The sequence below is a fragment of the Lipotes vexillifer genome, unplaced genomic scaffold (genome assembly GCF_000442215.2).
Source record: "Lipotes vexillifer unplaced genomic scaffold, Lipotes_vexillifer_v1.1 scaffold612, whole genome shotgun sequence".
NCBI classification, from domain to species: Eukaryota; Metazoa; Chordata; class Mammalia; order Artiodactyla; family Lipotidae; genus Lipotes; species Lipotes vexillifer.
The window spans coordinates 88,668-113,351 of record NW_006784340.1 but is presented as its reverse complement, the minus strand read 5'-3'; positions in this window follow the sequence as shown (position 1 = coordinate 113,351).

Sequence of the window (24,684 nt, the reverse complement as noted above, 5' to 3'; positions counted from 1 at the left end):
GGGGCACGAACCCGCGTCTCCTGCATCGGCAGGCAGACTCTCAAGCACTGCGCCACCAGGGAAGCCCCCTAATACATTTTTAATTTTGATCTTACATTTATATCTCTAACCCAGATGAAACTAATTTTTGTATTTAATATAAGCTAGCACTTATTTCCTTATATATGAATACCTGATTGCTTTAACACAATTTACTTCAATCCATTTTTTCGCTGGGATTTAAAATACTACCTTTAGTAAATATTAACATTCTTTTTCTTAATATATATATAAATTAATTAATTTATTTACTTTTGGCTGTGTTGGGTCTTCCTTGCTGCGTACAGGCTTTCTCTAGTTGCAGCAAGCGGGGGTTACTCTTCGTTGCCATGCACAGGCCTCTCATTTTGGTGGCCCCTCTTGTTGTGGAGCATGGGCTCTGGGTGTGCTCAGTAGTTGTGTCACACAGACTCAGTAGTTGTGGCTTGTGGGCTCAATAGTTGTGGCTCGTGGGCTCAGTAGTTGTGGCTCGCAGGCTCTAGAGTGTGGGCTCAGTAGCTGTGTTGCACGGGCTTAGCTACTCTGTGACATGTGGGATCTTCCCAGAGCAGGGCTCGAACCCGTGTCCCCTGCATTGGCAGGTGGATTCTTAACCACTGAACCGCCAGGGGAGTCCCAGTATATACTAACTTTCTACTCATTCTTGAGTTTCGCTAGATTCTCCTCCTGTAATTGGTTCATCTGATAGTGCTAATCTTATCATTATAACTCATTTTCCAAACTTTCTTGGCTACTTTCACTCATTTATTCTCCCAGAGGGACTCTAGAATCAATCTGTCAAGTTAAAAGTCAAACACACATAAGAAATGACTGGGATTTGTATTGAATCATCTATATATTTAGTGTTTCCACCTGGCAATATGGCTTATCTCTCTCATTATTTGACATTATTTCCTGTTTTTCAATACAATTTTAGAATTCCTTAGGGAGTATAACATTTTTGTTGTCCTTTTGGGTTTCACTTTATACAATAACATTTTTCATTTAATACATTAAGAAACTAAACATATGTAACAGATTTTTTTTTTTTTTTTTTTTTTGTTTTTGTGGTACGCGGGCGTCTCACTGCTGTGGCCTCTCCTGTTGTGGAGAACAGGCTCCGGACGCGCAGGCTCAGCGGCCATGGCTCACGGGCCCAGCTGCTCTGCGGCATGTGGGATCCTCCCGGACCGGAGCACTGTAACAGATTTTTAAAATGTTGATTCATTCTTAAAAATGGTGGGTTAATCTTTTAATTTTTTTCTGCATTTGATTTACTGATGTTTTGCTTAGAAATTTTTGTATCTGTATGAGTAAGCAATAACTCACTAGTATTTTTCTTTTAGTGCTATCATTTTTAGTTTTTTTAAAATTAATCTTATTTTTGGCTGCATTGGGTCTTCGTTGCTGTGTGCGGGCTTTCTCTAGTTGCAGCGAGCAGGGGCTACTCTTCGTTTTGGTGCACAGGCTTCTCATTGCGGTAGCTTCTCTTGTTGCAGAGCATGGGCTCTAGGTGCACTGGCTTCAGTAGTTGTGGCTCGCGGGCTCTAGAGCATGGGCTCAGTAGTTGTGGTGCACGGGCTTAGTTGCTCCATGGCATGTGGGATCTTCCTGGGCCAGGGCTCAAACCCGTGTCCCCTGCATTGGCAGGTGGATTCTTAACCACTGTGCCACCAAGGAAGTCCCTCATTTTTAGTTTTGATGTAAGAAATTTGTTTGCTTTATGGTCTCAGTAACATGGAAATTGCCTGTTAGGTATACTCTGAACCTGGCACCCTTTCAAATGGTAGATCTTTGACAAACTTTTCCATTTCTTCTTTGGATTTCAGTCTACTTGGCTTTTCTAACTTTTCTTGAGCATTTTTTCCCACTTGATTTTGACTATATAGTCACTCATTCAATCTTGCCTTTCAAATTTTTGACAAAAGGGACACAAAATATTACATTAAATTATTGGAACCTATTTTATACCTGTTATAATTCTTTCCTATTTCATTATTAATGTGGTACTTTTTGTTTGTTTTCCTCATTTATGATCTTACTTAGTATATCAGGTATTTATCCATTATATTCAGGTACTTGAAGAAGCTTATTTTAATTTCATTTATCAATTTTACTTAATTTTTGTTTTCTTTATTAATTTTAGCTTTTAAGTTAACTATTTCCTTCTGTTTTCTTTTGGCTTATTTTGTATCCTCTTCCTTCTATTCCTAGTTTGCTGAGAGTTTTTACTATGAATGTACGTTTGATTTTATCAAAACATTTTTCTGCACCTGTTGAGATAATCATTTTTTTTTATCTGTTAATATGGTGTCACTGATTTTTAGATTTTAAAGCAACATGACCAAGGAACAACCATGTTGGATTACCCTTTTTATATAATGTTGAATTTAATTTGCTAACATTTTTTAGAGGCAATTCCCTTCTATTTTCATGTGGGTTATTGGTCTGTAATTTTCTTTTCTCCCTTCCAAGTACTACTAACCAGGTCCAACCATGCTTAGCTTCTGAGATCAGGTGCATTCAGGATGGTATGGTTATAGACTGTAATTTTCTTATAACATCTTTGATTTGGAGTCAGAGTAATGGAAGTGTTTTCTCCTCTTGTAATTTCTGGAAGAATTTGTGTAGAAATGATGTTATTTCATCTCTGAATGTTAGAATTCACTAATGAAGTCATTTGGCCTGAGTTTTCTCTGTGGGAAGTTTGTTAACTACTTCAATTCATTCTATAGATAATGGTGATGATGATAATAGCTAATCTATATTATGGCTTTTTATGTGCTAGGCATTACAAAAGTTATATGAATATGTAAGTCACTCCTTACCACAGCATTATGAAATTTGTGCTCTTACTCTTCTCATTTTTAGATACAGTAATGAAGTCTCAGAGAAGTTAAGTAACTTGCAGAAAATACACACCTAGTAAATAATAAAGCAAGGCTTCAGATTTATGTCTTTCCTATTCTAGAATCAGAATCCTTCCACCACATATTGACTATAAATTTTTCATCCTAGTTATAGGCCTGGGAGTAGGAAACAGTCTCTCATTCATTCATTTGTTCATTTATCCACTCACTTCTTGCCATCATGCGACAAGCATGTTAAGTGCTCACCATGAGGCCATACCACGTGTCAGGCTCTGCGTACAAGGCATGCTAATCAGGGACACAAGAAATGAGGTGGGTGCACAGGGTCTGTTATTGAGGATGAGTGCAAATATCTCCTGTTTGTCTTCAGAGAGAGATTTTCTTCATAGGTCCTCAGGAATGCTTACCTATGACAGTGTTATAATATTGTTTGCAACTCCTCTCCCATCTAACTCTCCCCAGAACTATCTTCTCATCATCCCAAATCACATTCAGTACTCCCCCCAGTGCTTAAGAAAATTTTTACCTGGATGCTAGTTCCGATTAGCACCACCAATAAAATGCCGTTCCTTGACAGTAAACACAGAAACTATACAATCTCAGACCCCATATGCCATCTGCCATGCTAGGCAAACCCAAGTCTCTGATGTGGAATTTCAAGAAGCAATTGAAACTAATCTACATAATTTCCTTAGCAATCAAAAAAAAACTTTCCTCCAACCACCCCCCCCCAATGTTTTTTGATTTCTCACAACAGTCCTGAAGTGTTAAAGCTTTACAGATATCCCAGCATTTATTTCCTTGCTGTGTAGGGTGGAGACAGAATGAAATCACCGATGAGTCTACAAGGAGGTTCTCAATCACATTTTTTTCTTTTATTTGAAACCACATGTTCCTTTTCTTTGAATATTTTTTGGTTGGGTTAAAGGAGGCTAGAGTTGAAAATATTCTGACACTTAAAAAATAGTTGTTGCTGGGAGGGTTTTTCCCAGTTTGAAAAATAATACAGCATGCTGCCAAAGAAACAAATGAGTCACAGGAACTGGAAGCCAAGAGGTTAAAAACAAACAAAAATCAGCAACAAAAAACTCAGCACTAACATCTGCTTAGGTGTATGTCAATGCTTGGCAGGAAAAATGAGCCTACATCTGTCTGGCTATCTAGAACCACACCTGATACATGCTGTGATTGGTCCAACTGGAAAGAGGACCCAGGAAGAGACAGCAGTCAGCTTGTACCCAATGATTCCTTGGGTTGTCAGAAATTCAGTTCTAGGTTTCAAAATCTGCTGTCAAGTCTCCTGATTAAATTACTGCTGACTATCAGATGGTGATGGTGTAATGACTTTAGAATATAAAGTCCTTACAACAGTCTTTAATCCATGACATCATGTTACAGATGAGGAAACTGGAGGACAAAAAGGCTAATTAATTTGGTTAATAGCCAACTTCTAGGTAGTGGATACTTCCTACCAGGATACTAACACAGATACAGTGCAGGCACAGAACAGCCCCTGTACTGCGGGGATGCCTCATGGTACCCTTCTACCATCACACTCCTTTCCCTCCTGCCTGCATGCATTCCCTCCTTAACCCCTGGCAACAGATCAATAATCTGTTCTCCATTTCTGTAATTTGGTTACTTCAAAATGTTATCAAATGGGAACATGAAATATGTAACCTCTTGGGATTGACTTTTCAGCACAATTCTCTGCATTTCTTCCAGAGCATTGGGTGAACTGATAGTTCATCCCTACTTACTGCTGAGTACTATTCCATGTATGACATATTCCATATGTATGACAGTTTGTTTAGCCATTCACCAACTGATGGACATCTGAGTTATTTCCAATTGGAGCTACTGTGAATAAAGCTGCTATAAATACTCTAGTACAGATTTGTATGTGAACACAAGTCTTCATTTCTCTGGATAAATGCCCAGGTGTGCAATTGCTGGGTTGTATGGTAGTTACTATTTTTTTTAAAGAAACCACTAAACTGTTTTCCAGAGCGGCCGAACAATTTTACATCCCCATCAGCAATGTATGAATCATCTAGTTTCTTCACATCCTGCCAGCATTTGGCATTGTCACTATTTTTTATTTTAATCATTCTAGTAGGTGTGTAGTGATACCTCATTGTGGTTTTAATTTGCATTCCCCTAATGGCTAATAATGTTGAACATCTTTTCATGTGCTTATTTGCCATCTGTATATCTTTGGTGAAATGTCCCTTCACATCTTTTTCTCAGGTTCTAATTGAATTGTTTGCTTTTTTACTGTTGAATTTTGAGAGTAATTTATACATTCGAGATGCTAGCCTTTGTCAGAGATGTGGTTTGCAAATATATTCTCCCAAACTGTAGCTTGTATTTTCATTCTCTTAACAGGGTTTATTTTTAATTTTGATGAGGTCAAACTTATAAATGTTTCTCTTTTTGGGTTATGATTTTGCCTGGTCTTAGCTCCTAAAGATTTTCTCCTGTTTATACCTAAAAGGTTTACCGTTTCATTTTTAAGTCCATTATGAATTTTGAGATAATTTTTTTATAAGATGTGAGGTTTAGGTAAAATTGGTTCTTTTGTTTGTTTGTTTGCACCACTTGTTGAAAAAGCTAAACTTCCTCCATTAAAATGCTCTTGCACCTTTGAAAAAGCTCAGTTTGGCATATTTGCGTAAGTTCTAGTCTATTCCTGGGTTTTTTACTCTGTTCCATTGATCTGTCTGTCTAACCCTCTGCCAATGTTATAGAGTCTAGATTACTATAGCTATACAATAAGTCTTAACATTGGATATAGATAAATTCCTCCCACTTTATTTTTCTATATCAAGATTTTTTAGCTAATATATAGCTAAACTGTGTGTGCTTTTCCATGTAAATTTTAGGATAACCTTGTCTATATCTACAAAAAAATCTTGTTGGGATTTTCACAGGAATTATGTTAAATCTATATATCAGTTTGGGGAACTGATATCTTTAGTATGTTGGGTCTTTCAATCCATGAACAGTGTATGTTCTCCAGCTATTTAAGATTTTTTTAAATTTATTTCATCAGAATTTTGTAATTTTCATAATACAGATTGTAAACATGCTTTGTCAAATTTATATCTGTGTTTAATTTCCTTTGAAGTGGTTATAAATTATACTGTGTTTTTAATTTTGCCTTCTACATGTTTGTGGTTAGTATATAGAAATGCAATTGATTTTTGTGTGTTGATCTTACAAATCAATATTTTAAGAAGCAATTTTATTTAGCAAATATTTATTAGTATTCTACTCTATATAAATCACATCAAATCATGGGGAATATTAAAGGTAGTTAATTACTGCCTATATTTTGATTGTGTACAAACCACTCAATTTATCTGTAGCAGAGGTTCAAGAAGTGAAAAATATGAGAAGATATAACTTGAGTCCACTAGTTACACAGCATACTTGAAGAACAGATGAGAAGTTGTACAAAGGGACATGAAGAAACTTTTGGGTAAAATAAGAGTACATCAGGGTGGAAATTTCAGGATATCTGGGTTCTAATTGCCCTCCAGATTTTTTCTGTGGCTCAGGCAAGCCTCCCAATGACAAATGGTTCATAACACATAAGTCCTTTTCCCCCCAGCAACATATTTTAGAATCCAATGAAATTATATTCGTGGACGTTTTTGAAACAGAAATACTACAACCACATTGGGTTAGAAAATGTTCTCTCCTCTATTGATTTAAATAACTAAGATCCATTTTTCACTTGGAAAATGCTTTTAAGTTTTAACACAAAGGTAAGATGTGTCTGATCAAGGTAGTCTGTCTACAAAGAGCCCTGTTTCTGGGGAACAGGAGTTAATTACATCTCACCGTGTAGGAGTGAGTGCCCCTTCCATCCAGGCCAACTGGGCATCATTACAAGTGAGTAATTGCACCGCTTTTCATCCGTTGCCTAAATCATTAGAACACAAGATTATTAAACCAAGACCCTACCAATTTAGCTGCTCAAGGATGGAGTCTATTAGACCATCTGCTACCTTATCAACACCAGACACAGCAAGTCCAGGCAACTTTATATCCAACATGTAGCACCTACTGCTTCCAACTGATCCATATACTCTTTTTTAAGTGATGGTTATTTAATTGCTGGAGCTAACAAGCAATCCAACAATGCTTCTAGGCTATTAGTACAATTTGCCAAAAGTGGACTGTTGGGTTCAGAAAGAGCCAACACACAACGTAAGATTATTTCCAATAATGTTGTTCAGGCTGGAGTCTAGAAAGACTATTTCAGGAAGGCATGAGTGTTAAAGAGAACAGAATGGTGACCTCATCCTTTTCTCTGCTAAAGTTCTCTCACTATGTGGAGGCTCAGGTGTTTTTAAAAGGTGAAAAACAAGAGAGAAATATGGAAACTAGAAAATATATGCATTTATTTTTACCTTTTCTCTCTGAGTACTTTCTCTCTACTTGACATCTTTTCTGTCTGTGAAGGCAGAAGTATTTTCTCTATTGTTTACTATCATACCAGTACCTGGTAGGTGCTTAAAAAAATATTTCATAAAGAAAGACATGGAAGCAATCTAAATGTCCATTGACAGAGGAATGGTTAAAGAAGATGTGGAACATATATACAATGGAATACTAGTCAGCCATAAAAAAGAATGATATAATGCCATTTGCAGCAACATGGATGGACCTAGAGATGGTTGTACTAAGTGAAGTAAGTCAGACACAGAAAGACACATATCATATGATATCACTCATATGTAGAATCTAATTTTTTTTTTAATTCTACAAATGAACTTATTTACAAAACAGAAAGAGACTTACAGATATGGAAACAAACTGATGGTTACCAAAGGGGAAACGTGGTGGGGGAGAGTGATAAATCAGGAGCTTGGGATAAACACACACACACATTACTATATATAAGATAGAACAGACCTACTGTATAGCACAGGGAACTCTACTCAATATTCTATGATAACCTATATGAGAAAGAATCTGAAAAAGAATGAATATATGTATATGTATAATTGAATCACTTTGTTGTACACCTGAAACTAACACAACATTGTAAATCAACTATACTCCAATAAAATTTCTAAAAAAGAAATGAATGTTGCCTAAATGAATATAAAGGTAAACACACATATGTGGGGAAAGAGGGAGGGAGGATGTCCACATGGAATTTGATGGGAAGAGAAGGAAAGGGTCAAACAAACTAGTCAGCAAACCAGTCAGCATGGTCACTTCCAACTCCTCTGGGAACTTCTGAGAACCAGAAAGTCTGGAAGAAAGAATTTGGACTTTCTGGAGAACTGAGCCACTGGCTGAGCATTTAGAAGAAAATGATGCTTTGGGTGAAGGTGAAGTGAGGGCTTTGCCATCCTCTCTCCAATAAATCCTACTTCACTTTTCCTTGAAGATGCGGCTCCTCCATGAACCCCAACCTCTGAAGTAATGAGACCAAACAACTTACCTTCACTCAACCACTCATTGCTTGAGAGTGGATTCCACATCTCACCTAAATGTGTGACAACCTTGTAAGTTCTTCAGAAAGCAAAGTCATGGTTTTGTTTGGTTTTTTTCAAATTTAATTTTTATTTTATATTGGAGTAGAGTTGATTTACAATGTTGTGTTAATTTCAGATGTACAGCAAAGCAATTCAGTTACACATATACATATATCTATTCTGTTTTAGATTCTTTTCCCATATAGGTTATTACAGAATACTGAGTAGAGTTCCCTGTGCTATACAGTAGGACCTTGTTGATTATCTGTTTTATATATAGTAGTGTGTATATGTTAATTGTCATGGTTGTGTTTGAACTTCTCAAGTGCACCTGGCTAAGTACACAGCCTGTACTGGCCACTGCAGCCTGACTGAGGGGAAGGAACCTGTGTCTCTACATCACTTTCTTCTGGGTTCTTCCAAGTTCAAAGAGGTAAATCACTCAAATTTTGAAGACTCCTTTCTGATCTCCTTCAAAAAACTAGTGGATAACAGGGTCTGCTCTTTATAAGGATTACCCCCCTAATATTACGTTAGTTGGATTATATTAAAAATGTGTTTGAAACATTTGAAAAGAGTGATGCTATAACAGAGAGTGGGGTCCTTTGGAGTCAGGCAAACTGGGTTCAAATCCAGGCTCACTCCTTATAACCCTGTGACCTTGACAATTCTTTGAGATGGTGGTGATAAGGTGGCTGTGAGAATTAGTTGTGCATGAAATTATTTAAGACAATGCCTGGTATTTTGGTGAGTACTCAGAAGTGGAAGTAATTATCAGCTTTGATTAGCCACACTGGCCCTTGTTTCCCCTCCCCGCCCACAGGGAGATGGTGGGGTGAGCGCAGATGTGCACCCAGCAGGGAGAGCAGAGTGGGTGAGGGTGTGCAGACGTTATTGTCTTGAGGGTACATTTTACTCCATGATAATGAATTTAGAACATTATTTTCCACATTAAAACAAACCCAGAGCCATATACGAATCAAAATATGCTTAAGTTTTTATCAAAAATAAGGAGACCTCCTAATCTCGGGTTTGCTTCAGGATGCTTGGTGCTACTCCTGAGGGCCTGGGGGACTGTGTTCACTCCACTCTGCTGTTGGGGGTAGTTTGGAGGAGGAGTTTGAGAAGCACTGTGAGAAAGTGACTGGTAAACCACAAAACACCGAAAACTACTAGTTGAAATGATGCATCTGGTATCTGCTAAGCTTCCTCGGTAGGACCAAGAGCCAGACATCAGGTGCACATAGACTGAACAGGAGTAAATGTGGTCCAGTACATGCCAGCGTGAGCCTGTCTCCAGCATCATGCCTCGCCCTCCTCCCAACCTCTCTTCCCTTGGGGGACTGAGAATTCTTTGAGGACTGGCTGACATAGTGAATTTAATTCCCCCAAAGGGACATGAAGGAGAATTTCAGCAAGTCCCTGGAGGTTTTCAAGTGAACCCCAGTCACTGTATCCTCCTCCCAGAGATGGTGCCAACTCTCAGCCCAAACACTTAGCTACTATGTTCTTAAAACTCACACGGGTATCAGGCTTTATATTGCCTATAAGTTTTCCTAACAGTTAACCTAGTGCTTAAGTTTCTTAATAACTCTTCCTAGGTGCATCTAAAAGTTGCACATCATTGAAATATTTTTGTGTTAGGAAAGCTATTTGTAACAAAATTATACTCACATCTTCCCTGTCACCAAGATAACAAACAATACAAACTCCTCTTGAAAACCAATGAGTGAAACATGGTTCATCTTACGGAAAAACCCGAAGGAACTGTTTGGCCAACCCAATAGAAAGCCAATGGCTACAAAGAGTCTCCAGGTATAATTAGCTACTGGGTCTCTAGATTATAAATAGCATTTAGTAGACAATCAAGGTTTAGTAGATTTATTTATTCATTCAACAAATATTCACTGAGAGTCTGTGCCAGGCCAGGTACTGGGTAAGTCACTGGATGGATAGATGGATGGATGGGTGGAAGATGGATGGATTTATGATGGTCATATCAGTGAATGGATGGCTCTCCAAAATGTAAGGCAATTAACACCTGATTTAAACCAACCACAATACTACCTTAGAAAAGAGCAAGGGTAGAGAGCATATTCCTTTTTAAAGAAGAAGTTCAGATCTATAACCATTTGGACACACACTATTTCAGATGTAACTTGGGTTCTGAGTGAAGTTTCTTGGGTATTTGTAAGAGTTAATCATAGTAAGAGTTGTGAGTAATTTCAAATGCGTTAGGTAAAAGCTTTTATTTGATTTTTACCCCCAATGGACAAATACCTTTAGTACTCCTGTGGTGTAAATGATTTCATCTTCCCCTGTTAGAGACCCTCCGAGGTCTAATATGTTGGAGCAGAACCAGCTTTCAAAGCCTTCAAAGAAGAAACTGAAAATTTCTGTTATGTTTTAATTTATATTTTGAGTTTTTATAAGGTGTACCCAAACTTTGCTTGTGGAAAATCATCATTTATCTTAGTGATTTGCCTGTGCATGTTATTCAGAGTAGTAGATCCATTAAGAATGTCAGCTTCCTGAAGACAAGGACTTCTTGGCTGTTCATAGAAACACCTTCACAGTATCCGAAAGTTTGTTAACATGAATCAATTAATAAATGCAAGGCCCAGGTTAAGTTTTATTACTGCTATTGTAACTTTTCACCTTGTTACACATTGGACCATATCTCTCCAATGCACTGTAACCCTTTTCATCTTTACAGCTCTACTGTAGCCTTGATAGCAATGCATATTCAAAGAAAAAAGTAAAAGCAATAGGAACAGAGAAAATAGATTAAAGTCAGCTGTATTTAAACAAAATCAGAAACACCATCTGTATCACACCGGTCATTTCTTTCTCCTGATCACAATAGCAATGGCTCTAATATGTTTTAAAATCATGTTATTCCTTACCACTTTCTCAGATTAAATTAGATTATTTATCTTCAAGAGGTGTGGATTTTCTTTCTCTTTTTCTAATCTAAAAAGTTCTAGGCAGAAATATCTTTTAGTACAAGTCAAATGCTAGTTGATGTTCTCTCCTTATAACATCCCAGCATAGAAATGGACCAAATTCCCTGTTTTCCCAGCTATAAGCAGAGAATTCTACAATCATAAAGAGATAGTCTTAGTAGGATTTCTCCACATACATACTCCCCCTGCCCTGCCCAGGTCTTATTAGTTTCTGGCCTTGGGATTGTATAACCTTCATCCATCAGGACAATGGCTACAATAATGTGCCTGGATCCATTTATAAAGACAGTGCCAACTAAATCCTATCCTCCTAGAATTCTTGACCAACTTGCTAGATGTTTACCACACTTGACTCATTTGCTTCATTAAGAGAACTTTATTTTCAAATAATACAAATCATAGTCTTAATAACACCTCCCCATCCTCTCCCCAGCATATGAGCCTTCCCCAAACTTTGATTCTTTAATTTAGTCATGTATCTTCCAAAGCCCTGAATTGGAGGACTCACACTCGAGTGCCAGACGCTGAGGAAACACCCATCTCCACAACCGACAGCTAACTTACTAGGACATATGTGAGTCTAGCCTGTCTTGAGGTCATATTTTATTTTGACCCACAACATTTTTCAAGGCAAGGGAAAAGATGGCTAATACATCATTTAGGACCAGAAATGTCATTCTCAGATTCAAGTAGTACTTGGAAGATCCTGTGTGTTATGCCCCCCCACAACTGTGTCCCTCCTGAAATTTATATGTTGCAGTCTTAACCTCCAGGACTTCAGAATGGGACTGTATTTGGAGATGGGGTCTTAGAGAGGTAATTAAAGCCAACTGAAGTCATATGGGTGGGCCCTAATCCAATATGACTGGTATCTTTGTAAGAAGAGATTAGGATGCAGACACACACAGAAGACCACATGAAGACAAAGAAGACGGACATCTACATGCCAAAGAGAGAGGCCCTTAGAAGAAACCAACCCTACTGATACCTTGATCTTGAACTCTTGGCCTCCAGAATTGTGCTAAAAATAAATTTCTGTTATTTAAGCCACATGGCCTGTGGTATTTTGTTATAGCAGCCCTAGCAAACTAATACACTGTTTTAGAAAACCTGGAGAAGAGATGCCTGATTAAGGCAGAAGGAAAGAAAAAGAAAAGCTGAGGTTCTTTCAGTATCTGAGGTGGAAGAAGTCTGTGAGATGGGACTAGAGATAGTTTCCTGCATTAAAAAAAACAAAAAAATGAGTAAACCTTAATGAGGATGAGGGACCTTTCCTTTTGGCCCTACTTCCATTCAGGTGGAAGCTAAATTGATTTCTGCTTTGTTCCCCCAACAGCTTGCATTAGCAACTGGCCACTGCCAAGCTTGGGCCAGGAGGGAAGAAGCCTTTATCCGTATGCAGATGAGGGCTTGGGGTAGGCTTCTAAACCAAACACCCTTGGGCCTTTAACCTGATGTAGGAATTCAGCCTCATTTCTGGCCCACAAATCAATTCATCCCAGAGAGAAACCTTGGGGATAAACATTCACACACCATCAGGAATTCAAAACCTTACCTCCTGCAAGACTGGCTTCCAACAATTTGGATTAATAATACACCCCAACACAAAGACCCAAAGCAACAAAGCCCATCTCAGACTACTTAAGCACACTTAAAAAGCCCAAAGCAGATGGTCAGCCCCTTCCCAAACTGAACAAGCTGCCCTGGACCTAGTGAACTGCCATGTTGGCGCCATGCTTTCATCTGGCTTCCAAAATCTAACGTTCAATAAGCACTCCCAGTTTTAGGCAAGTCCCATTTTCACTTTCATTTAGAGAAAGATATGAACCAGTCCTTCCCAAAATTTAGGGAAATAACTCTCTTTTAAAATTCACTAGCAATAGCACCTTGAATAGCTGGAATACCTCGCGCTTTTTTTCTCTCAATGGTAACCCTTGTTTATCTGATGCCCTGAGCGGACCATTTTTAACACATCCTCTTCTATATAACAAAATTATTTTTGGCAATAATCATGAAATTAAACGGATAATGGCCAGAAAATAAATGCAAACAATGAAAACTTTCCTTTTATTGAATTTTGTATATATAATCATGTTAGTAAAAAAAAAATAATGTAAAATAACAATGTTTGAAAAAGGGGGAAAGGAATGAATCAAGACTTTCCAATTAAATGCAAAAGGTCCAATTTAGGTAACCATGAAATTGTATCACTAAGTGAACATTGTAATTTCTGGATCAACCACTTCTTAGTTAATTAAGAAACACAAAAGAAGAAATATCAATTTTAAAGATAATCAAATTATGTAAAATATTTCACATATGAACTAAACTTTGCACTTACCAAACAAGAGATAGCAGCTCGAGGCCCACACCCTGGTTCACTGTTTTAAATTTTAAACACTCAGAAAAATTCCAAGTGATCACAAAGAAAGACAGAATGAAGTAACTCAAGTTCTGTTTCTTCATCTCAATTGTTGTTTACCTCGGGTCCACCATAGGGGGTGAAGACTAAACTGTGCCCAATGTGAACTTGAATGACTCAGGACCCTTGGGAACTCGCTCTTGAAACAAACACGTGTAGCTGAGTCCACAGGGAAACTGGGCATTTTCTATGTTAACTCCCATGTAGACTACCTATTTAGTAGTATGACCTGTTTACTAACAAAAATGTGCTAATCTGAAGATTTCACATACAGTAATCATCTAGAACCTAGAGCCACAAAAATTTTTTGAGAGGGGAGATATTATGACACTGATAATGATTATAGAATTGTTGGCACATGGTGATAATAAAAAGCATTTTCATTTATGATTTATGATTTTTAAATTCTCTGTAGACAAAGCACTCCTCTCCTGCCTGAATCTGGGGAGAAGCCCTGCCACTGCCCCACCCTTGGGTGCCCCATTGACTTTTCCTTCTACAAAATGTGGCCCAGGAGCTCGGTTCTGTTCCCACACACTCCACACTTTACTCCATCCTTTGCCTCTTCTGAGCCACAGAGCACTTTAACCTTCACTAGAGACGTGATAATTTTAAGGGCAGGGATCTATCTCTTCCTTCTTTATATCCCTCATGGTATAGATACCAACTGAATAAATGAATGACACAATTTATAAAAGATTTACTAATTTTTCTTACATATATATATACATACCATGGGTATTTGTTTAGAAAGTTATATAAAATTTTTAATATTGTAAGTAAGTCTTAAAAAAAGAAGTCAGACACTAAATCATAATCAGTCATACATACTGTATGACTTTGTTTAAATAAAGTACAAAGACAGGGAATCTATTCTACACTTCTAGGTGTCAGGACACTTCCTGTTACCCCAGTCAAGGCAGGGAGGTTGTGCTAATAACCATGTGGGAGCACAAGGGGGCCTTGGGGGTGTCTAGTGATGTTCCATCTGTTGATCTGAATGCTGGTGCGTGGCTGGGTTCTCTTTGTGAAGTTCCCCAAGCTGAACATTTATGATATATGCACTTTTAAATAGGTACATTACCCTTCAAGAAAAAGATTTTTCTTACAAAAAGAATCACAGAAAAATGTATTATATATTCAAGAGTAAAGATATATAATATTTGACCACATATAGGAAACAGATGATCAAAACCTTCCATCAAGTTGGGTAATAGCTTTAATCTCTCTAACTTTCCACAATCCTTAAATGTACAGGATTTCTCAGCTTACTGAGACTAGTTATTCACATCTTAAGAACTAAAACCAGCTTTAAGAACGCTGCCCAATGATAGGCTTGGTTCCAAACTCATCTTTTACACCTCCAAGCCAAGCTGACTCTGGAATGACCTCTGGTTGTCAAAGTTTTCATCCTTCTTTTCCCTTGGTCCTTCATTCTCTTGCTCTCATGACCTTTCTCACCTCTTTCTTTATACTAGGCTTTCTGCTTCCAGAATATTGTCAGTACCTTCTCTTTATTTATTTAAATTTTATTGAAGTATAGTTGGGATTTACAATGTTGTTAATTGCTTCTGTACTGCAAAGTGACTCAGTTATACATACACACACACACATATATATATACTTTTTCATATTCTTTTCCATTATGGCTTGTCACAGGATATTGGATATAGTTCCCTGTGGTATTCCTTGTTATTTATCCATCCTACATATAATAGTTTACCTCTGCTAATTCCAAATCCTGTTCCTTCCTTCTCCCACCCCCTCCCCCTTGGCAACCACAAGTCTGTTCTCTATATCTGTTATTCTGATTTTGTTTCATAGATATGTTGATTTGTATCATATTTTAGATTCCACATATAAGTGGTATCATATGGTATTTGTCTTTCTCTGTCTGACTTACTTCATTTAGTATGATCATCTCTAGGTCCATCCATGTTGCTGCAAATGGCATTATTTCATCCTTTTTTATGGCTGAGTAATATTCCATTGTATATATGTACCACATCTTCTTTATCCATTCATCTGTCGATGGACACTTAGGTTGCTTCCATGTCTTAGCTATTGTGAGTAGTGCTCCTATGAACATTGGGGTACATGTATCTTTTAGAATTATAGTTTTGTCTGGATATACACCTAGTAGTGGGATTGCTGGGTCATATGGTAGTTCTATTTTTAGTTTTTTGAGGAATCCCCATACTGTTTTCCAGAGTGGCTGCACCAATTTACATTCCCACCTGTAGTGTAGGAGGGTTCCCTTTTCTCCACACCTTCTCCAGCATTTGTTGTTTGTAGACTTTTAAATGATGGCCATTCTGACTGGTGTGAGGTAAATACCTTCTTTTAAGCATCTTGATAAGCACAGAAAATTTTCTCACCTCACCCTCCAAACAACTCAGTTGATTCCCCATTCATCTCTAGACATCCTTAAAGTTCACCCGTGATGTCCTAGAGTGTCGGAATCAACCGAAAGCCCTCATCTATCTCATCTCATCTTTTTCCCTGGAGACCCTCAAACCCCTTGGCTTCCCATAAATCCCACTCTTTTTCCAGAAATGAGGGTGATTTGTGAAGAAAGACAGTCTGTGAGGGGAAATGCCCATAAGCCTGGGAGCAGTGAAGAGCAATGGGGGTGGGGGGTGGGGGAGGGGGATGACAAGAGAAGAGGAAGAGAGGAATTGACAAGAGTAAGTAGGTGAACCACAGTGAGTCACATGTTTGCCACAATCTGACACAACCATAAGGGAAAAATATTTCCTGGAGTTTTCAGAATCTAGTGACAACAACAACAATAACAGTAGCATCAACCATAGCTATTGTTTATTAAGAGCTCATGATATGACGGGCATGAGGAGAAGCACTCTATTTTAGTGTGTAGTGTTTAGTGTTTGATGCTCACAATAAGCCAGTGAGGTAGGTATTTACATCTCCACCTCACAGATGACATAACTGAGACTCCACTAGGCTAACAGGGAATCAAACCATAATTCAAATCTAGTTTTCATCAAGTGAATAAATTTACATAATAAATGGCTTACTAGTATCATATTACAATAAATTACATAATCAATAGCATTACATAATATCTTCAATATGTGGTCCATTTTTAGCAATCCGTAGCTCAACACTTGGTGCAAAATTTCAGTGAACATGGTGCACAAATGCAGCATTTCTATCAATCCTTACATGTGAATCTGGGATGCAATGCCTCAGAAAGTGTGTCTCTAATTCCCCCTGATTAAACCTGTGTTTTTATCAGACCCTGGAACAATAAAAGTGTTCAGATCTAGTGAGCATTCAGCCAACTTTCTCACTGGCCCAGTTTGGGAAATCACATTCCACCAGCCCTCCACCCCTCTGGTACAGGATAGGCAGTTACCACTCTGGTGACCCGGCCTATCCTATCAATCTAAAATGTAGAGATTTTTCTTTATTTTTTGAGGATGGCAGTGACTATTTTCTTATACAGGAATCTCATCTAATGAACCAGCTGCTTATGGTTCCATAAGGAGAATATAACTTATGTTTCTTCTTTAGATTCATTCATTGCACAGATATTTATTGAACTCCTACTAGACGTTCAATAAATGTATCTAGACATCATTCTAGATACCTGAGCTACATCTGTATGCAAAACAAAATCCTGGCCTCTGTTAAGCTTATTTTCTAGCAATGAGATAAAGACAATAAACAATGAAAGTGATTAATAAGTATATGATCTAGTATGTTAGAAGGTGACAAGCAATGAAGGGTGAGTAAAACAGGGTAGGGGGTTAATTAATATTTAGATAGGCACACACACACTTTTATCCTCAGGAATACAATGGAAAAAAATCAAAACATATAGACAAAATTGCACAGTCAACACATACCAATATTTGTGTATGTCAGGTTGAGTTTCAAGAGAAAATGTAGTTTGAAAAATAAACTGCCAGTGGAAAAATTGGCAAGAAAACATCAATCAATCATTTTTCTTTTTTTTTCAAATAATTCTTTGACTTTATCACATGGAGAATTCACATGTGGAAAATTAAAGGAGATTTTGGTTTGTCACTGCAGTTGGATTCAAGTCATACTGAAAAAAATAACATTCTACTTAATTAGTCAACTTTTTTTTTTTTTTTTTTTTCCGGTACGCGGGCCTCTCACTGTTGTGGTCTCTCCCGTTGCAGAGCACAGGTTCCGGACGTGCAGGCTCAGCGGCCATGGCTCATGGGCCCAGCCGCTCCGCGGCATGTGGGATCCTCCCGGACCGGGGCACGAACCCGTGTCCCCTGCATCGGCAGGCAGACCCTCAACCACTGAGCCACCAGGGAAGCCCCAACTTTCATTTTTGACTCGAATGTTGGAATAATCAAGACACCTTGAAATCCTGATGGAGAGTTGACTCTACAAGCCCCATAAGCCAATAATTCTAATAATATTAGAGTGAGGGTTTCTAAGAATCCACCTCAGCAATTTGCCATTATGTGTACCTTGGTTCCCAGAAGGAAATGGCTGGCTGTTCGGTGAAACACACTTCTGAGATGAGGACCCAATTCTAGCTTCTAATTATGTGAGGAGATGCTGCTTGAACACACACATTTCCTGGGCATCTCTGTGGACACCAACCTCCCTCCTCCCCAGCCACAAACTCTCACACCCTGACAACCTCCACCCTCACGTCCTTAACCCACTACTCCTACCAACCCAGGAACAATGTGGTGCTCCCTTGGAAGAAGGCATGGTGGGGAGTGGCCGAGTACCTTCTGTTTTTTTTAAAAACTGTCATATGGTGAGATAGTAGTAGGTTTCAATGCTGTCACCTATTCAGTCGGTCCAGATGAACTAGAATCACCATTTCAGTGATGTCATAGCTCAAGGCAAGAACATGTCACCCTCTTTATTTTCAGCTTCCAACAAGCTGCTCAGGCAGATGCTAAATGTGGTCCTCCCTGCCACGTTCAGGAGAGTGGCCTTTGTGTGGGTTAATTGAGACCCCACTCCATTTAATAGGCTGTTGAAGTCTTATTGAAACAGAGCTAGTGCCGCAGGTTAAATACAGTGCAGTGCTCTTGCTAATCCTCTCATTAACAGGGCTGGGGAGCTTGTTGGGAACTGAGAGTTTGCATGTATTTACGGGGAGCTCTTCACTCAAGCACTATCCATAAAATGACAAAGCCAGTTTGCAAATAGTGACATCAACAGTGACACAAAGCTAGATGCCTTTAAAAAAATAAACAGCATAATAACTGAGAAATCTTATATTTACACTTGAGAGAAGAAAAAGAGAAGCTGGGAAGAGATGTCTTACTGGCTTAGATTTAAAACTGAAAGGAGGCTGATGTCAAAACACGGCAGAGACTAGTGGATGAAGCTGAACTGAGAAATTATGTTAAGGAGCCCAAGAGCTGATGCCCATCTTTAGAAGCATCTGAGATGGCATATTATGTTGTCTTTATTAGGGGATAAAAAACAAAGTAAATTCCTGGCAATGGCTGAAATAGTAGGAGGAAAGAATGTCGAGTTGCCAGCTCACCTAGGAAAAGAGTGCCCGCAGAACCACTGGCTTAAGAAAGCGTGTGGCATCAGAAGCAGACTCCTGAAGCTGAGACAGTTCTGTGCCAGCAGGGAAAGTGGGGTCAAAGGTAACTGTGAAAAGGGGGGCAGGTACAAGTATATTCAGCTGAAGACTGTCCATCACTGACTTGTATGTCATACAAGAAAATGGAAAGAGGATTTGGATAGGAGGGTATTGATAGAAGGGACAAAAAAGTCACTAAAAAGAATGAAAGAATGCCATTTGCAGCAACACAGAGAGACCTGGAGATGATCACATTAAGTGAAGTAAGTCAGACAGAGAAAGACAAATATCATATGATAACACTTATATGGGAAATCTAAGGAAAAAATGATACAAATGAACTTACTTACAAAACAGAAACAGGCTCACAGACTTAAGAGAACGAATTTATGGTTACCCGGAGGAAAGGGGAGGGGGGAGGGATAGACTGGGAATTTGAGATTGACATATACACACTAATATATTTAAAATAGATAACCAACAAGGACCTACTGTATAGCATATGGAACTCTGCTCAATACTCCATAATAACCTAAATGGGAAAATAATTTGAAAAAGGATAGACACATGTATATGTATAACTGAATCACTCTGCTGTACATCTGAAACTAACACAACATTGTTAATAAACTATACTCCAATAAAAAATAAAATTTTTTTTAAAAGTGTGGCACGAAGACATGCATCCTTGACAAATTATCTGATCCATTAGCCACCCATGATGCTTCGTGGAAAGATAAAGCCATGCTCCATGGTGGCAAATAGCATGCTGGGGCTCTTGTGGCTGAATGGATTCTGAATACATTGGGTAAAATGATATCTACATTTCAGGCAAGATTTTACATCCTCTAGTAAAATAAAAATAAATAAATAAAAGCAGATGAGGGATAATGATTTGCGACACTTTTCCTAGGACAGCTGAACCATGGTACAGGGCTGTTTTGTTGCCTGCCCACCTGCTCTGTTTGTGTGGAAAGGAGAAACAGCCAGATTTCAAAGGAAATCCAGTGTCACTGACCTGAGGGTCCTTCATATTGAGGAAGTGTGCAACTTCAGAGTTATTTTGTCTTAAGAAATGTGCTTTGGCCCAACTATCCAAAATATCCAAAATTCTGCTGATAACAAGCCATGTTTAAAGTGCTATGTTGCAAAACAGAAATAGAGTTACAGATGTAGAAAACAAACTTATGGTTACCAGGGGGGAAGGGCGGGGAAGGATAAATTGGGAGACTGGGATTGACATATACCCACTACTACATATAAAATAGATAACTAATAAGGACCTACTGTATAGCACAGGGAACTCTACTCAATACTCTGTAATGGCATATATGGGAAAAGAATCTAAAAAAGAGTGGATATATGTATATGTATAACTGAATCACTTTGCTGTACACCTGAAATTAACACAACATTGTAAATCAACTACACTCCAATAAAACTTTTTAAAAAATAGATAAAGTGCTATGTTGGATAATTTTCTCTCAGTTAAACCAGCAATCATTCTACCCCTAACTAGCCATATGACCATAGGCAAATTATTACTCTGTCAGGACCTAAATGTCCTGTGTAATATGCATGAGTCACCCTGGAAGAAGTCTAAGATCCTTCCAAGTTCCCAAATTCCATGACTGAAATATTAAAACAGAAGGGCAACCAAAAAGAAAGTAATTGGTAAATATTTTTTCTAAAAAAAACCATGGTCAACATAACTGGCCTATGTTAATGGAGAGAAAGGAAACGGCCTTTGGTAATTGACTCATATTTGACGTAATCAATGATCAATTCCTAGGGGAATGGGCTTAGCCTTATATGTATCCAATAATCCTTAAAGGGCCTCAGAAAAATTGGGCTTTAAATGTTTATTCCTTATTATTTCAGAGACTATTTCTGACGACCTTCCATCAACAGATGCACCAATGCTGAACATGCAAGTTTCTATCCTCTCCAACTCCAGAGTATCAGCTGAACTGTGATTGTCTCATCGTTCTCCTTTGGAAGCAGTTGCAATGTCCCTTCCGTCTATTTACATCTAGAAGGGATCTCAAATCACCCCCTGGCTTTCTGTCCCTATTGCCACTGTCCTCCTCACTGTTCTCCCCACTGGCCTCCTTTCCAGTACTTCTTCTACACAGCAGTCAGGTTAATTTTCCTAATGCCCTCATTCAAATTTACCTGCTTACAACCTTTAATGAATCACCAGCACGTAGCAGGTTAATTACTGACCCTTCATTGGCCATTCAGAGCTTTTCACAGTCTGATTCTTGCTGACCGCTGTAGCCTTATTCTCTTACTAAACTCTAAAATGCAAGCCTTCTACTGACCAGACTAGGGAAGTTGCTGAACTTGCTCTCGCTGCTTTCCGGTTGCCGGGCTCTCACCCCCAGCCCCACCCGCACCCATCCCAAATGCCTCTTTTGCCTTGTGCTCCTGTTGAAATCTTTCTTCTTTTGGATCCATTTCAAACACAGCCTTTTCCACGGAGTCTTAGATAGTTTCAGGCCAAAATGTACTCTCTGACTCCATTGACCACTACAAAAATCTTTCTTTTGTGACATTATCTTTCTCTACCTTATTTATCAGGTCAGATTTGTTGGCCTTCCAGCAATAAGTAGCAGAAGTGTAGTCACGGCCCTCACCTCTCAGACCCTGCAGAGGCAGAACGCAAGGCAGGACCCCTGGGGTGTAGCTGGTAGTTAGCTCCTAGAGCTCTCACATGACGCTAGCTTTTCTGTCTGTAATTGTGGACCCGAGAGGACAGCCTGTAATGAAAAACTCGCAAGCGTTCCTCGGGTGAGCCCCTAAGTTTCCAGCGCAGCTCACACAGCCTGTGCCCTAAACTTCTCTTTAGTCCATGGACTGGCAAACCAAATAAGAAGCTCTTAAGGCTTGTCAGAGATATCCCACTAGACTGCCACCCGTTATCATCCTTTGACATCCTTCCTGAGATATTAGATAATAAATTTTACTCAGTGCTCCTAATAACCTCCCAGTTTACAAAATGCACTAGGGCAGGAACAGGGTCATCATTTGTTTTGGTTTGCCTGAAGATATCTGGCAAAAAGCCTTTCCTTAAAAGGGGATAAATAAATGTTTGTTGAATTAAATGAAATTATTTGCCAAAATGTAATATATAATAAATATAATATGTATAAGTAAATAATAACAATATTATAATAATAAATGTTCCCTTGTGAGTTCTAAGCTGCTGTTTAAAGAAATTTTTTTAAAATGAGGATAACGACCTGCAATTCATCCTTTGATACCTTGGAATTCCCATGTTAGATTTTTTTAAGAAGGTGCCTACATGTGGGTCAGCAAAAGATCTTACATTGAAAAAAAGGAAATTCAGGTTCTCAAGATGATTGGTAAGATACCCAAGATTACACACTACTCCTTATGGACTGACCCAGGATGAGATGGGCTGGATTATACTGATCTAGTGAAAGTGCAGTTCATGGACCACACTTAATATAGAGCTTCAGGTCCCATCTCAGACCTATAGAGTCAGAATCTGCATTTTTAAGATCTCCAGGCGAACTGGGTCCACATTAATGTTTGAGAAAATCTGCTCACAGATCATACTGCTAGAAAAGAGGTAATGCCTTCGACGCTTTCATGTTTGTTTTAATAAAATATTTGTTTTAATAAAATCTTACAGATAAATACATTTTCATCAACCTATGGCAGGTATAGAGGTAATGCAGGACAAAAAAACAAACAAACAAAAAGAACAACATTGTAGGCATTCATTCTATTAGCTCAGGACGAGTAATTACTATTTGGGGTCAAAACAAAACCTCCTTCTACAAGCTCCCATGAGAAGTCATTGGTAACAGGCTAGTTCTGTTAAGTCCAAGGAATGAATGCAATTACCTTTCCTCCCTCCTCTGTCTAAACAGTCATTATTCTAGTTTAGCCCAGCAACCTTCAAGTCTGTACTAAAAACTTTTGGGCCACTCTAAAACTTCAAGTATTGTAATCAAGTACCCTACATTTCAAATCCAGTTCCTTATTAGGTATAAAGAATATGAATTGTCTGTAGGAAAATCATGGTTTATTTTGGTCTACAATCATATTGCCAGATTTATAAGGCAATGTTTATACTAGTTGTTGGTTGTTGTAAAAAACAAAATACATGGGGACTCTTAGAGCTGAACCATGTGTGACCAAGTGAATGGAAGTAGAAACTATAGATTTAAATGTGTTCTCCCCTCAACTCCCTTCTCGTCAAGTCTCTTCTACTTTTCTTTAGAAAACAAGATTTATCAGGGGTTTCCTTGGAGAAGCACCCTGTCATTTCACCACTCGTTAAGGCAACTGTGGAATCCAAGAGGGAAATTCTGCCCTAAGAATTCCCCAGTATCATGTTGCCCCTGGTTGAAACTGATCACATTTATCAAACACTATAGAAGTGCTAATGTTATGCATCATTACCCACAGTTAATGCAATCAAGGGAACACCTTCAGTTCTTTGGGGTGTGTGTGTGTGTTTGTGGGTGTGTGTGCAAGAGCTGTTCTTTGAGTGAAGAAAGCAGGAGAGATTACAGCTCAGGCTAGTATGAGCTCTTCTCCTTTGAAAGAAAGACATTAAGATTTTGGTGTCAATTTGGCGGGATGTTAGCAGTTCCTGATAAATCCTCTCTCAATGTTCATTGAAAATGTACATAAAAATTCAAGAAGAGAGAGAAAGAGACTAAAACAGTTCTTAAAGTTGAAAAAGACAAGGCTACATGTTACAGAGAAGGGAGAATTTCAGTTAACTATGGTTTTGATGGCATGATCAGAGAAACATAATCCTGAGATATCCATATTTTACCTTCTGAAGCAAAAGAAAAGCAACATGTGGGGGCTGGAGCAGTAAAAACAGGACTGGGGCAGTTAAGTAAGTCTGCCTGTCTTTATTTAGCTCAAGGGTGTAAATGCAGCACTGAATTGAACCTTAGGCAATAACATGGCAATTATTTTCTTCCTTTATCAAAAAATAGTCCTTAAGAAAGATTCTGGGTCCCGTTAGTTTTACATGAAAACTCTGTCCCTAAAGTTTAAAATACAGAAATATTCTATTTATAGTAAAAACAAAAATTTCATTCCATTTTTTCTCATAAAAACACCGACACTGGTACAAAACTGGATATGAACCACACCAACTCCCACTCTTGCCAGGAATACTATAGATAAATTTCATGTATAAATAAGTAGAAAAAAAAGCCCTAAATATAATAGTATCAACTGAAATTGAAATGATTAGAGTGGTTTTAGTTTTCAGTCTCCCTAGCAAACTATTTCACCCTAAGTATCTGAGGCTGTGTTCCCTAGGAAGCAGACTGAAATTGTGTTTTGCGCA